We start from the raw sequence: 13,335 nt of genomic DNA, 5'->3' as shown, positions 1-13,335 counted from the left end.
GAAATTCTGTCCTCTTCGGCTGTTTCAAGGGCAGGTTTGCCGCTTAGGGCATTGTTTAATCTCCGTTTTTTTAAGGGCGTAGTAACGTTGTATTTGTCGGCTTGAGTGGCGTGGCTGCGCACGCTTTTATACGCAATAACGGAGTCGCTTCAGCTGTTTCCAAATTGCGGGAAATCCCCGTTCTCTAACTGCCCCGCCTCACCCCATTTCGTCCTTCAGGAAGGAAGGAAGTATGAAGGTGATAATCACAGGACACGATAGCACACAACAGCTAAGGTGCGAACAATATTGCACAACTGGGAGAACGTGGACACCTCGTGGCCTCTCTCCGCCTCGGAACGCGCCGTACTGCTGCGTGACGTCAGTCCGGACTGAGCTGCGCCGGGACTCCAGCCTGCGAGCCGCCGCACAGGGCTAGTCCGGGCCTGGAGCGGGACAGCCCGTGCAACTGCCCAACAACTGGGCCAAGCAGGTGTGTGAGGTGAGGAGGGTGGGGCGGGGGGCTGGCGCTGAACAGTGGCACATCCTGATGGGGGGGGGGGGTCATTTTTGTCTTCGTTTCTTCTTTATCCAGCTGCTTCTCAAGAGATCGGAGGAGCAACGCGTGACTGGAGCCGTTTTCCACAGTGACGGCGGCGGCGGCGACACCGCTCTGGGAGCGCGGAGTGAGAGAGCTGCTGCAGAAGCGCACAGGATGCAGAGAGAGCTCGTAGGGGGGCGGGGGTGAGAAAAAGACAAGAGCGCAGGCGGTTAGGGAGGGGAGGGCCGGCCGTAAGAACAGTGCTGTGTGACATAGCAGCGCTGATGAGAGAGGGAGAGAGAGAGGCGCGGGGAGGGGGGAGAGAGAGAGTGTGTGAGCGAGGTCTGTGCACGGGCATCTAGCCTTGCAGAGAGAGCGACGACGGAAAGGGGGAAGAGAACGAGGAATCCGGAGAGGAATATTCAGGAGGGAGGAGGCGTAAAGGGAACCTAGAAACGCCTCTATTAAGTGGTGCCTGAGGGGAGATATTACCGCCGCCAACAGGACCGGGTCTGCCGATTCTGTGTCAGCCGCCGGCACTCCTGCTACTACTTGTTTTCATCCTCCTCCTCCTCCTCCTCCTCAATGAAGTCCGCTCCGTAAGCAGGACGTCTCCCCGTTACCTGGCCGCCCTGTGCCCGGCGGTGCGCCCAGGCGGCGCGAGCTCCCTGACGGGGGGCTGTGGCTGCGGCGCGCGGCAGACCGGCGGGCGGCAGCGGCTCCTCATCCCCGGCGCGGGCGGAGGTAAGGCGCGCGTGGACCGGCTGTTCCCTCAGCATCTCCACCCCCCCCCCACAGACACACACACAGGCACGGCGAGCCGGGTTCCCCGATTCCCGGAGGGCTGTCGTGCGCCGTGCGCGGCTCCTTCTCTCAGGTCCTGCCTCTGTTTCTCTCGCTCTTATCGCCGGTGTGTCGGAGAAAACACTCGCAGTTCGACGCGCGGGGAAGAAGATGGGGTCACGCTTTCGTTCAGGTGTCACACAGCATTGTTAGGACTGTCTGTGAATCGTCTGCTCAGATGTTTTTGAGGATGTTGCACACAGGGGTTATCATTTAATAACACGCTCCTAACTCTTAAGGTGAAGGGTATCGTTCAGGATGAGGGGTTTGTTGCTGACAGTCCGTGGAAGAGGTCGGTTGTTATCACGACTATGTCACCCTGTCAATATTGTATTGATACATTCCTTTGCAAAACGGTTATATAGAGAACGTTTGGAAAACCTTTTAATCCGGCATGTTACCGAAAATGGCATTTTCTCTGCTTGCGCGCGCACACACCCATCAAGAGCCCCAAACTCTGCTGTCTCCCCTCAAAGGCGCGCGCGGCTCAGCTGAATTAACTTTAATGTTTGGTCCCCTCCTTGCAAACAAAGCTAATTGAGTGTACGCTGTATGGGTGTACGGTTATGATGGCAATAAACGGGACGGTGGAGTGGCATTCATTTAGAGTCAATGGGCGATGATCCGGCTTGTTCTAAAATAAACACAGATGCTCATCTGTCTTTGCGGGCTGCTCGGATTTATGTTGCACACAAAATAACAAATTAGAGACTTGTTTTTTGAGAAGCCCCTTTGGTCTGACTGGGACGGGCACATCTGGATCCTGTACTTAAGCGCACTGGTCTGTCCCGCGGTCTGTTGACCCAGAAGTCAGCTGCAGTCCTACAAGGCGTCGTCCCTCAAACCCAAGCTACGGGAGAAGCTGGTGAGCACCCCGTCGCGCACGGAGCGCTTCGTGGGAAAGAAACGCGCCGCGATCCGGTAAATCTTTGTGTGAAATTCTGACTGTACGAAAACATGGTCGAATGTGATTCTCAAAAGCCGCTCGGCTTGTGCCTTTGCGCTCGGAATAGGGCAGCTGCCGGAGATAGTGCAGGTCACGCTCCCGGAGATAACCGGAGTTAAAAGCGGTTTTTAGCACTACTCCTCTAGACAGCGCAAAAACAGACTTTAAAAAAAGAACCTGACCGGTTGAGGAACAGTCGGTCTCCCCTCCTCAAACAGAGGCAGCGCTGAGCCCTCTGGGCAAGCTGGCCACTCTGTAGCGCCTCTCTCACTCTGAACCGTATCGCTGCTTTCCCAGAGCTCATCGCAGTTCATTACGGTCCCCACAAAGCTGTGTGTGATTGATCCGAGCTAAGAGACACAACGATGATTGCAAAATCGTTTTCTCGCAGGGATTGTCTTGTGTGTTGAGCGCATTTGTTTTCTTTTTGCATTTCCTATTGTAGGGAAGGTGCCTTGTGTGAGGCAGATTGCCAACTGCGGTATCGCAGAGCAATGAAACTTCTTCATGAACAGCATGCCCAGTGTTTAGCTGAGTGGACGCAGCTCGGGTCTGCTGGTCAGGGTGCAGGCAGAGTGTTTAGCAGAAACAGCCCCCCGGCCAGTGGACAAGGAGAACGCCGCACGCTGGGCTCTGGCAGTAGTGTGGGCAGGGGGAAAAAGAGGAAGGGCATCGCAGCCGGGAGATCTGGTTCTGGAAACAGGACACTGTGGGGATGAAACAGGTGCTGTCTTGAGATCAGCACTGTGGACAGGAGGGAGGTCACACAGACACCCTGGAACTGGTGCTTTGGAGGTCTGACCACAGGGTGTGTATCTCCTCTTTACCCACGAGCCCGGCTGGGCGTTCAGACTGGCCATTCGCACTCCACAGATCTGCACATCCATGTGTCGGAATGATCTTCAGGCAACAGTTGCTCCTTGTGTATGTTAGGCAGAATCCCAGTTTCCCCAGTTTTTCTCTCTCTCTGGTTTTGGTGCGGTTCTCAACTTTTGTTGAGTTTACCGTAGGACGTTACAAGCAGCGATCTCAAGAGTGGCAGCTATCTTAAGAGTTTTTAGAGTCAGCGTCCTGTTCAAATGTGTCATGTTAAGGTAGCTTCTTTTTCCATTGATTGTGAGCGAGGTGTTTCCTGACCATAAAGCAACAGGAGAGTTCCTTTTATGCGCATCTCAAAAGTTAGTCCAAAAAAAGACCCAAAGTGCTTATTCCAGCAGAAAAGCATATAGAGAAAATAATTTTTGTTTTGTGTGTGACACACCAGCCCTAGACTAGAGCGGGTCATTATTTATCTGATACAAAATAATAAAATATGAAATAAATGTGGAAGGTCAGAATGCTGGCGAAAACCTGCTTTGTATATTGAGAAATAATCAAATCCCTCATTACTGGTGAAATAATAGGATGATAACTGGATTTAAACAAATGCTGTTAAAATATAAATATTATGGACTATGTATACACACAACATAACACTATATATTTATTTTCCATTGGGGTGATAATAATCTGTAGAAAACATAATTAGAAATGCAATGTTTTCTACAATCAGTGTTTGGACTGAGTGAAATAACACTCTGGCATGCGAGAATCATATTATAATATAATATATAATTTTATTCTGTCCTTCTTAACCTCAGGGGTCAACCCTGGATGTCAGTTCTTGTGATGGACCTACAGTACATACGTCTGTGCCAGAAACCTTCATATAATTCACGAGAATGTATTGAATACTCCCTCATCATCTGAAAAATGCATTTAGAGAAATAAGCAAAACAGCAAAAGAGTCAATCACTTAAGAATTCACATTGGTTTGAAAAATGGGCATTCCGTATTTTTTCACAAACGGGACGCGGTCCATCTATCTATCGGACTGGTTTCCAGTAGCTAATTGATCTGAGGTTCTCCTTCAGACCTTTTTAAAAAGAAGCCAGGGTATGGTTTTGTAGCTTGATCCACACTCCCACATCCCCTTGTGTAAAGAAGTGCCTCCCGTTCTCAGTTTTAATGCACTTAACTGGAGTTCCCTCTTGTGTCTCATTTGTCATTTTGAATGACGGAGCCCGGACTCGTCATTGTCTTCTTTGTTCAGGACTCTGAATTGCTGAAGATGTAATCTCACATCCCCTGATTTTCTCTCTTGAGAAACATGAATAGGAGAGTGATATGTAAATTCACCTCGATTCTTACTGAAGGTTTAAAAATAGCACCCAGCGCACTTCAGTCCCACACGACTGATCTGATTAAGATATTTTATCTTACTTGTAACACACTGTCACAGCTGATTTTGAAGTGCTGTGAGATGGTGCTCATCGTGAAAGGATGCTCTGTATAGAAACACATGCATTGATTCACTGAAAGATAATATCCCCCCATTCCAGACCCATACCTGCCTATTCGTCTGCTACAGTCTGGAACATAAGATTTCCCACATAACTGCATAGAGTGAAGAACACCTGAACCAGCCCAAAGACTCCCTGCACTGTACTGTACATGGGTCCCTTCCTGATCCCCACCCAGAGGATCACTTGAAAGAAGGCTAGCACCAGGTTGGGCCTGCATTTCAGTATCTCTTTACATCAAAGAGCCTTTACAAAAAAGACTGGCAAATTGTGTACACATTTTTCCTACCTGCAGCTGAACTGCAGCTAAACGTTTCCAAAGGTGTGGTGGTATTTTTGGAAGGCTTTTGATACAATTCTGCGTAAAAGAATAATTATTCAATTCAAGGCTGTAGGCATGCAAGGTAATTGTGTATTTGGCCAGAGAACTGCTCAATGGATAGAGAAACAGCTTAGAGGCGAGGTGTGAGTGCTCAAGGGAGTTCCACAGGGGTCTGTGTGGGGACCACTGCTCTTCTTGATTCATACCTATAGACTGCTGGCAAACTAGTCGAGCTCACAGATGGTACCTAAATATGAGGATTAGCAAATATCGAGGGGGAAGCAAAGGAAAAGATTTAGACAGAATTCAAGACTGGGCAAACACTGGCAGATGGCTTTTAATGCGGACAAGTGCAGAGGCTTAACAGAAACTATAAATGTAAGATGGGAAACGCCGAGCCTGAAAATGATGACACTTCGGTGTTTATGTGGACACATCGTTAACATCTTCTACACACAGTGGGAAAGAAATAGGGTCAGGATATACTGTATAGTTAAAAGTGTAAATGCTGTATTAAAACTGTACCATGTAGTAGTAATACATTGTTTAACATATTATATACAATAAATTTAACATAAGTGTTATTAACAATTTCAGAGCTTAAAGGAACGTCCTTCATTGACAGGCTAAAGGAACTGAAGCTTTTTAGTCTTGAACAGACAAGACAATGAGGAACCTGATTCAACTATTCAGAATTGACCGAGTGAACCTAATGCACTTCTTCAGAATCTTAGGGTTCAATTCTGGACTAGAGGCCGCACCCTGAAATGAAGGGGGCTTTTAAAAGTACAAGAGGCACTTCTTTCCCAGACCAGTACCTGTCCGTTCTTCTGCTAAATTCCGGACAGAACTACTCAGACCCACGGAGACGCATGGGGTCTGGAGCGCGTTGTCAAAGCTGATACACTGGCTTCTTCAATATAACCTCCTTTAGCAGAGTTTCATTTGTGTGGTCACCTCACTGCACTGCTGGACTTCACTGTGTTTTCCCCAGAGCATGTGTGTGCGTCATGGTCGCGTATTTTATAGAGTGAATTCCTAGCTGTCGTGGCTGGGTATACCAGTACTGTAACTCATTGCAGCTGCATACAGCCCATAGTTGTGCATGAAATAAAGTCTGGTTAATCAAATTAAACGAGCTCTGGCGCTGGCCATTGCACTCTTTTAATCTCCAAGCCCATTTAAAGCAATTTTCTTTCACGTCAGGAACTGAAGATGAAGAAGTGGAAAATGAACTCGGCTTGACACCAGTTGTTGATCATCGTCCGCAGATTTTGCCTAGTCGCTGTGCTGAGATTTTAAACAAAAAGGAGTTGCCATGACATCGGACATCTATAAATACCTTCAGTATTTTCGACCACGTGTCCCCAGGGGAGCTGAAACCGTACTGCTGGTCACAGCTCTGTTTTCTCAGCTGAACTGCGTCACCCTGCCATGGCGGTAAACAAAGCGTGTTAAAACAGAAAGAAGAAAAACATCTCTATTTCTCTTCGAGGTCTTCTCATTACGTTTTCACTTCGGCTCAGCCCCCTGCTGCACCAGTGCAGATGGGTGTTTCACAGCGCCACAGTCCCAGGAGGGCTCACGAGTGCTGCGTCTCTCTGTGTGCCGTGGCTGTAGTGACAACAGTCCAGAGCTCACCAGATAGCAACACTGCACAAGACACCCCTGCCTGTCCACTACTGCTGAGCGATTTAATACTGAGGTTATTTCCCATGTCTGCCATGGGGCTTGAAAGTTAAGGTCCATTTAGGCAAGTAAAGACTGTTGTGTCTGACTCCTCACTGCTGCCTGTTGTAAACACGTGATGTGGTACTGGGAAACTCCACGCTGACTACATCAGTGGACAGCTCTCTTTATTGCTCTTAATAATGTTAACCCAGTTTCCCAAACTGTAGTAAATTGAAGGCGTGTTACGTGTGACTACATGGGCCTTCCAGGTTCAAACGTGTTGATTGGATTTGCAGTGGCCTCACAGGAGCGCTGATGTCCACACTCATTGAGAAGGAGGAGTTTCCGTAAGGAGCAAGCTACATCATTGAGAGAACTGCAGGATATCTCTGTGACTATAGGGCCTGTGAGGCGTGGTGAGCCAGGGTGACAGGGAGTGAGACAGGGAATCAGGAGTTAGTAGACGGGGAGTGAGACAGGGAATCAGGAGAGAGGAGACAGGGAGTGACTCAGGGAATCAGGAGTGAGGAGACAGAGACTAGGAGTGAGGAGACAGGGAGTGACACAGGGAATCAGGAGTGAGGAGACAGAGACCAGGAGTGAGGAGACAGAGAGTGACACAGGGAATCAGGAGTGAGGAGACAGAGACCAGGAGTGAGGGGACAGAGAGTGACACAGGGAATCAGGAGTGAGGAGACAGAGACCAGGAGTGAGGGGACAGAGAGTGACACAGGGAATCAGGAGTGAGGAGACAGAGACCAGGAGTGAGGAGACAGAGAGTGACACAGGGAATCAGGAGTGAGGAGACAGAGACCAGGAGTGAGGGGACAGAGAGTGACACAGGGAATCAGGAGTGAGGAGACAGAGACCAGGAGTGAGGGGACAGAGAGTGACACAGAGAATGAGGAGTGTTAGTGAAATCAGAGAGGCTTGTGTAGTGAGTGTGTTTGTGGCCTCAGATTGCTGTGTGTAATTTCCATCAGTTTATGGTGAGTTGGTTCACTGTGTGAACATGTATGTCATTTGGAAAAAGAGGTGCCAAATGACTGTGTACAGTATTCTATGTTTGTGTCACTTTACCAAGGGTTACATAGGTGAGAGCGCATCCTTCAGACACAGTGAAACTGAGCATCGGGAGTGGGGAGGAGGGGATTTTCGGGGGTCTCACACTGCATTGTTCCCATTGAGTCAGTCAGGTAGGAGTGTGTAATGAGTTTGTTAATGAGCAAGGGCACAGCTGGGTGACTAATGTGGCTGTAGGCTTGAAGCTTTTGTCACATACTGCATAGGTCTTCTGAAATTAATCCGAATGGTATCTAGTTTTCCACTGCTCATAGCTCAGGAGCGAAATGACTGTGGAGTGTGAGCTCTGTGTGAGTAGTGAGGTTTGGCCGAACAGCAGGAGGAAGGGGGTTCCTGCTGTCCCTCGAGGGGTTCAGAGCTCTGCGGGCGACAGCCGCGATCCCTCTCCGGCAGGGTGTCAGCCTGGGGCGACGATTCTCCCCCTCTGGGGTGGAAGATTGATTCAAACTCGCCGTGCAGGGCTGAAGCTCTTGGTTTCTTGAGAAACCAAGGCGCATATCCATTCTCCAGCCTGCAGATCATCAGGCAGCCCAGCCTGGAGACAGTTTGACACCGAAAAGCAGTTTAAACGTAGTGTTTCAATTCCCAAACTTGTCATTCTTTAGGACAGATGTCTAATTTCATTCCTACAAAAAATGTCAGGGATTCACCCAAACATATAGCATTAATTATTCATTAAAATGGTTATTTTGCTTTAGCAATAGCTCCTCTACGATCTGATTTCTGTTTTCTTATTCACCAAATAATTACAGAAGCTTACATATTTTGTGGCACAGATGTGCTGCATAAGTAATAACAGTGCTTGAGTTGTAGCTGATTTCGTTGCGTTTCATGTCCTGTGTGGCCTACACACCTCGCACGAGTTCCTGCGAATCCTGGCCTGACGAGGGATCGAGTTTCAGAGTCATTTCTCAAGACGCGGGAGTCTTGGCGTTCTGACTTTTCTGTCACTGCGAGCAGCGAAGCGAGAGGCAGTCACAGGCGCTTCAGCCCTCGCCAGCGCGCTGCCGGGTTCACCAGTTTCCCTGAGCCCCCTGCGAGGGAGAATGGCTCAGATGTGGTTTTTCCATGACGCTGAGGACTAGAGCTAGCTCCAGCCCCCGCCGCGGGGCCTCGCCTGAGATCGCTGCGGGCGCTACCCTGCCAGGCTCCCGCGGTGGTCTTCCCCGGCCTGTGATGGATAGCGTCTGTGCTCGCGTCTGTCCGCGCGGCTCCGCGCTCCAGTCCGGCAGCACGCGGCCCTCAGCGCAAGAGAGCAGGGGCCCTGCGGATCATCAGCCAAGGAAGGAGGAGATGTGGCGTCCTCATAGCGCTCTCGTTTGTTATTGTATTGTTTTTTTTTTTCCTTTTCCTGGGAGCAAACCATCATTCGTATGATAAGATATACTGCAAGTGTGCCATGTTACAGTCTTCTTGATGAACGGGACCAGTCCCCATTCTGGGTGAAGGAAGGGGGGTCACAGCCACAGCAATTCAGTGCCTGATGCTAAGGCACTTCAGGAAGAAAAGCCTGGCGTCAGCATCCAGCAGATTTGGATGGAAAGGGATTGCTCGCCGGGGCAGGTGTGTGCGCTTCAGGAAGGAGTTCCCTGACGCTCTCCCTGACGCCAGCGCTCCATCAGGCAGAGACAAGAGGCTTTCCCCCCAGAGACAGCTGTACCATTGCCTCTCTGGTTGAATCTGGGTCGTGGGAACACAGGAGACACCCCTCCCCTGCTGAACCCCGACCACTCGGCAGCGCGCAAGATCTCGGGCACCCTGCCTCATCGGCGTCTCGTTGAACCCAGGCTCGGGCCCCGGCTTCCGTCACACACTTCCTGTCGGGCTTCCTCGTCGCATTCTCCCGCACACCCCTGTTGACTCTCCGCGGGGCTGCTCAGCCCTGTGTGCCCTGGGCTGGCCCAGAAGGAGCGCCTCATCTTGCCCTGTGGGAGTACCTGGATCCCTGGGGCTCCTGCACACTCTGGGACTCTGCACGCCATCAGACCTGGGGTAAAGGGCACAGTACACATTCCCGGCCCTGCAGGCTTACCGGTTCAGCTGTTTTTCTAAATCCCATCTGACCCCTGAGCTTCTTAATTGCATCCGTTACTAGCTTCATGAGGTGGAATTACCACTGTTTCCAGGTCCTCTACGCTTTGCGGGAATGAGCGATGACTTCAGGCTTAATTTAGAGTTCCAGACTGTTGAAAACAATGGAAATACAGTAAGTTCTTTTTTTCAATGCAAACAGAGTGGCAAAATGACTGCTGGTCCGTATTTTCTGTCCTGTGTTGTGCAACTCGAGAGCCCCGATGCCCAGTAGGCCACGTTAAGGTCCAGTCTCTTGTCTGTGGGTGTCAAAGATGACGACACTAAGGGGGACACTGGACACCGTGGGTTTGTGGGTTGACTTTGTAACCCCAACAGGAGATCGGTGAGGGCAGCTGGCCTCCCCTGGGCTGTTCAGATGGGTCAGGCATACGACAAAGCGATATCACAGGTTGCACAGCTCCTATTTTTAAAGTACAGTGTTACAATACTGGGTGCCAGAATTCTCTGCTGTTGAGCATGAGTCAGGCTGAAAGACGATTTTCATCCTACATATCTACTGAGTCTCATTCCCAAGGGCTGACTAAACGATGAGCCGCAGACTCAGGTGAGGCTAGGGGTCTTTAATAACACAGCTGTGATTAGTGCGATCAGTGGAGCAGGGGAAGGCCTCTAATTGATTAGACCCCTGGGGCAGGCTCGTCATGCCTTCAGAAATACTGTCTGAGCAGTCCCGGCTGTTGCTAATTTTAAATCTGTGAATCAAGTGCGTGTAAAAGGCAGGGCGGTACCTTGCAGGCCTAAGTAGGCAAAAATCTGAGTTCTTATCTGGCAAACGACTGCAGCATCAGAGATAAAAAAAAGTCTGCTATGTAAAAAAAAATGGCACAAATATATCTATTTGTTTTAATGAGCTTCTGCTTCCTTGGTGTAATTTTTCTTTTTGGCCCAGTCCTGGGAGTGATATGAAGCTGAGCAAAAGTGTGTTGTCTCCTCAATGACACATTTCTGCCTGTGTGCCTGGTGAGGGTCTACCAGGACCAGGTGAGTCAGGTGGAAGTGTGGCGTGACTCTGGACTGGGCTGGACACAGTAATCTATCTGATTGCTGACCTTCCCTCTGCACTGCCTGATGCGACTGGAGAAGCACTGTGGATCCTTTCTGTGGCTGGCCTGTGCTGCAGATGACTGGAAAGTCAAAGAGCCTTGCAGAGCTTTCTGGACCCTGTATTCTCGTTGTGTGTCTGACCAGTCAGCCAAGAACTTCTTACTGGTATTGCTCTCCAAGTAATGGCGAACACTTCAGGTCTACAGACAACGCAGAGACAATGCAGGCGTGGAAATGAGAGAAACAAATAAGAGTAATGTTTTCTGCAACCTAATTTTGTAAAACTAACCTTGAGGTGCACAGCTTTGAGCGTAGTTTTGTGAGTGAGAAACTTTTTTCGAGAGGCGCATTAGTGCGATGTAATGAAATCAGGAACTACAGTAACAGAACAAGGCTCCCGCTCGTTATTAATCCAATCACAGGCTCCCTGTAGAGTCAGGGACACACAAGGCAGAGCAGCACTTACTGCTGGAAATTGAGGACATTTGTTCAGCACAGGGGTAATGAATTCTGCCATGCTTTCATCCGACATTGAGGAAAACAGACAGACTAATTTGGCATGAAATTGCTGAGAAAAAAGCATTCAAGCAGCTGATCATCGAGGAGCATTTGTGACAGTGTTGGGCCGAGTGGAGGATGGAGTGTTCGAGAGGAGGCAGGAAGTGAGAGATGGGGTATTAATGGATACAGCAGTAGGAGAAGAGGGAGTTTAATGCTGGAGGGAGGGAGACGTGAATTAGCTATTTATTGCTCTGTCAAGAAAAGAAGGAATGTGAATAAAGTGCTCTACTGCTAAATATAGAGAGAAGGATGGGGAGGTGGGGTTTTATCTGCGGAGGGCCAGAACAGGATAGAAAACTTTTAGCACCAGGGAGGGGGAGAGAGGCTTGAGAGAGCCCGCCTGTGGCCAGAGGGAGCAGCAGCTGAGAAACGGTCAGGGAATGACGTGGAGGCAGGGAGAGGGGAGGACCTCAGAATCGGAAGAGAAGGAGAGACGGGACCGCAGCTCGGCCGGGGGGCCAGGGTCAGAGCCAGGGGGAGCCGACGGAGGTGGAGAACGGCGGCTGTTCCCGCGGCGAAACCGAGCAGGGAAGGGCAGCCGAGAAAGCCCCCCTCCCCGGCTCTCCCGGCCGCTGGCTTTAAAAGGGAAGGGGCTGTCAATGAAACGAGGCTCTTGACAGCATCATGGTGGAGGCATTTAGGCAGAGAGGCTTTTTTCTGTTGCTGGAGCTAGCAGAGAGAAACAAGACGCAGGCAAGAGTTCATCCGTCGTCGGGGTTTTTTTTTTCATTTCACAGTCTCTTAATTGGACGCCGGTATGTTCATAGAGACTGTTAAACCCTCTCTTTCCGTCTTCCAACACATTTTCTGAAGCTCCGCGTCCGATTTCATAAGGGAGAGCGTCGAGTCCTGCGCCGACCCCCGCGCGTCCTGCTGTTTGTCACAGGGCTGACGAAAGTGCCGGGCTTTTGCCTTTAAAATGAAAATAAATGCCTGAAACTCACCGTCAGACGGTGTTACCTGGTGCTTTAGAAATACCAAATGTATTCAAGATAATCACCAGAGAGCGATTTTCGGTCCATTTCGGCTGCAGGAGGCCTGTGGTGTGGCAGGGAGGCACTGGAATCCTTTTGCACCCCTTCAGTGCCTCTGAGTGACTACAGCTGGCAGACCCCGGCTCTCAAGCCACCAGTCAAGATGAGTCCAGGCACTGCTCACGCTAGCCTGGAGAACCTCAGGAACCCACTTTGGGCTGGGATTCCCCCAGTGCCAGGTGTTTCCGGGCTTGGGTCGAGCCCGAGTCAGTTAAGGTGTTGCTCGCTCACTGGACCCCGATGACTCCCCATCGCTCACCCCTCCTGCGGACTCACTCTCAGGGGTGTGCCCACCCGAGATGCACCTGAGCAGTTTCCCTTAAGCTCTTTCGGTTAATTGATATGATTCAATTCAGGGGAGACAACGTTTTTAAACAGCTCAAATCCGTGCAGGGGTGTGTCTGTCATCACAGATGGTGCACATTACACAAACCACCACAAATACACATATTTTCCAAACAAGCTATCCCACTTTTTCTCATTTCAGATTTGGGGGATAAGAACATGATTGGTTTTACATTTTCTGCAGGCGTTACTCAATCCTTCTTATTATACTTTATACTGGCCTTTTAGAAGTGCACTCCAACTTTGCTAAAGAGGATATGTGTGTGTGTGATGAAACAGTTCCCGACAAAGTCTCCAGAAATCATGGCCTTGTTTAGCCAGAGCATAGCAGGGCTATCAATCTGTCCTCTCTAAATGGCATCCTGATCAATAGCTGTCTCTCTCTGGCAGCCTGCACTCTATTAGAACTTCCATAAATAAGCTACAGTGGGTGGAAAGGCCAGTGACAGTCTGAGAAAAGGTCCAGTCCCAGCAAAGCAGATCATCTCCGAGACTGGGGCAGCCCTGTTCTGAGCAGGACAGCAGAACAG

The 13,335-nt window shown here is 49.9% G+C and overlaps 1 protein-coding gene across 6 annotated transcripts in view; it reads left to right on the top strand.

Moving 5' to 3' along the window:
- Positions 1-271: 271 nt before the first annotated feature.
- LOC102696659 (diacylglycerol kinase beta) overlaps positions 272-13,335 on the top strand; it is an 80,192-nt gene continuing 67,128 nt past the window's right edge. For 4 of the 6 annotated variants that reach the window (XM_069196298.1, XM_069196299.1, XM_069196294.1 and 1 more), the window contains exons 1-2: positions 274-472; positions 575-1,264. The gene's annotated coding sequence lies outside the window, so the exon portion shown is untranslated. Of the gene's footprint in view, positions 482-574; positions 1,265-13,335 lie in introns of all 6 variants that reach the window. The other 2 variants (XM_069196300.1, XM_069196295.1) reach the window with 2 other exon arrangements.

This window comes from Lepisosteus oculatus, chromosome 12 (assembly GCF_040954835.1).
Source record: "Lepisosteus oculatus isolate fLepOcu1 chromosome 12, fLepOcu1.hap2, whole genome shotgun sequence".
Lineage (NCBI taxonomy): Eukaryota > Metazoa > Chordata > Actinopteri > Semionotiformes > Lepisosteidae > Lepisosteus > Lepisosteus oculatus.
The sequence above is the reverse complement of the archived record's forward strand: the minus strand, read 5'-3'. Positions and strand labels throughout refer to the sequence as shown.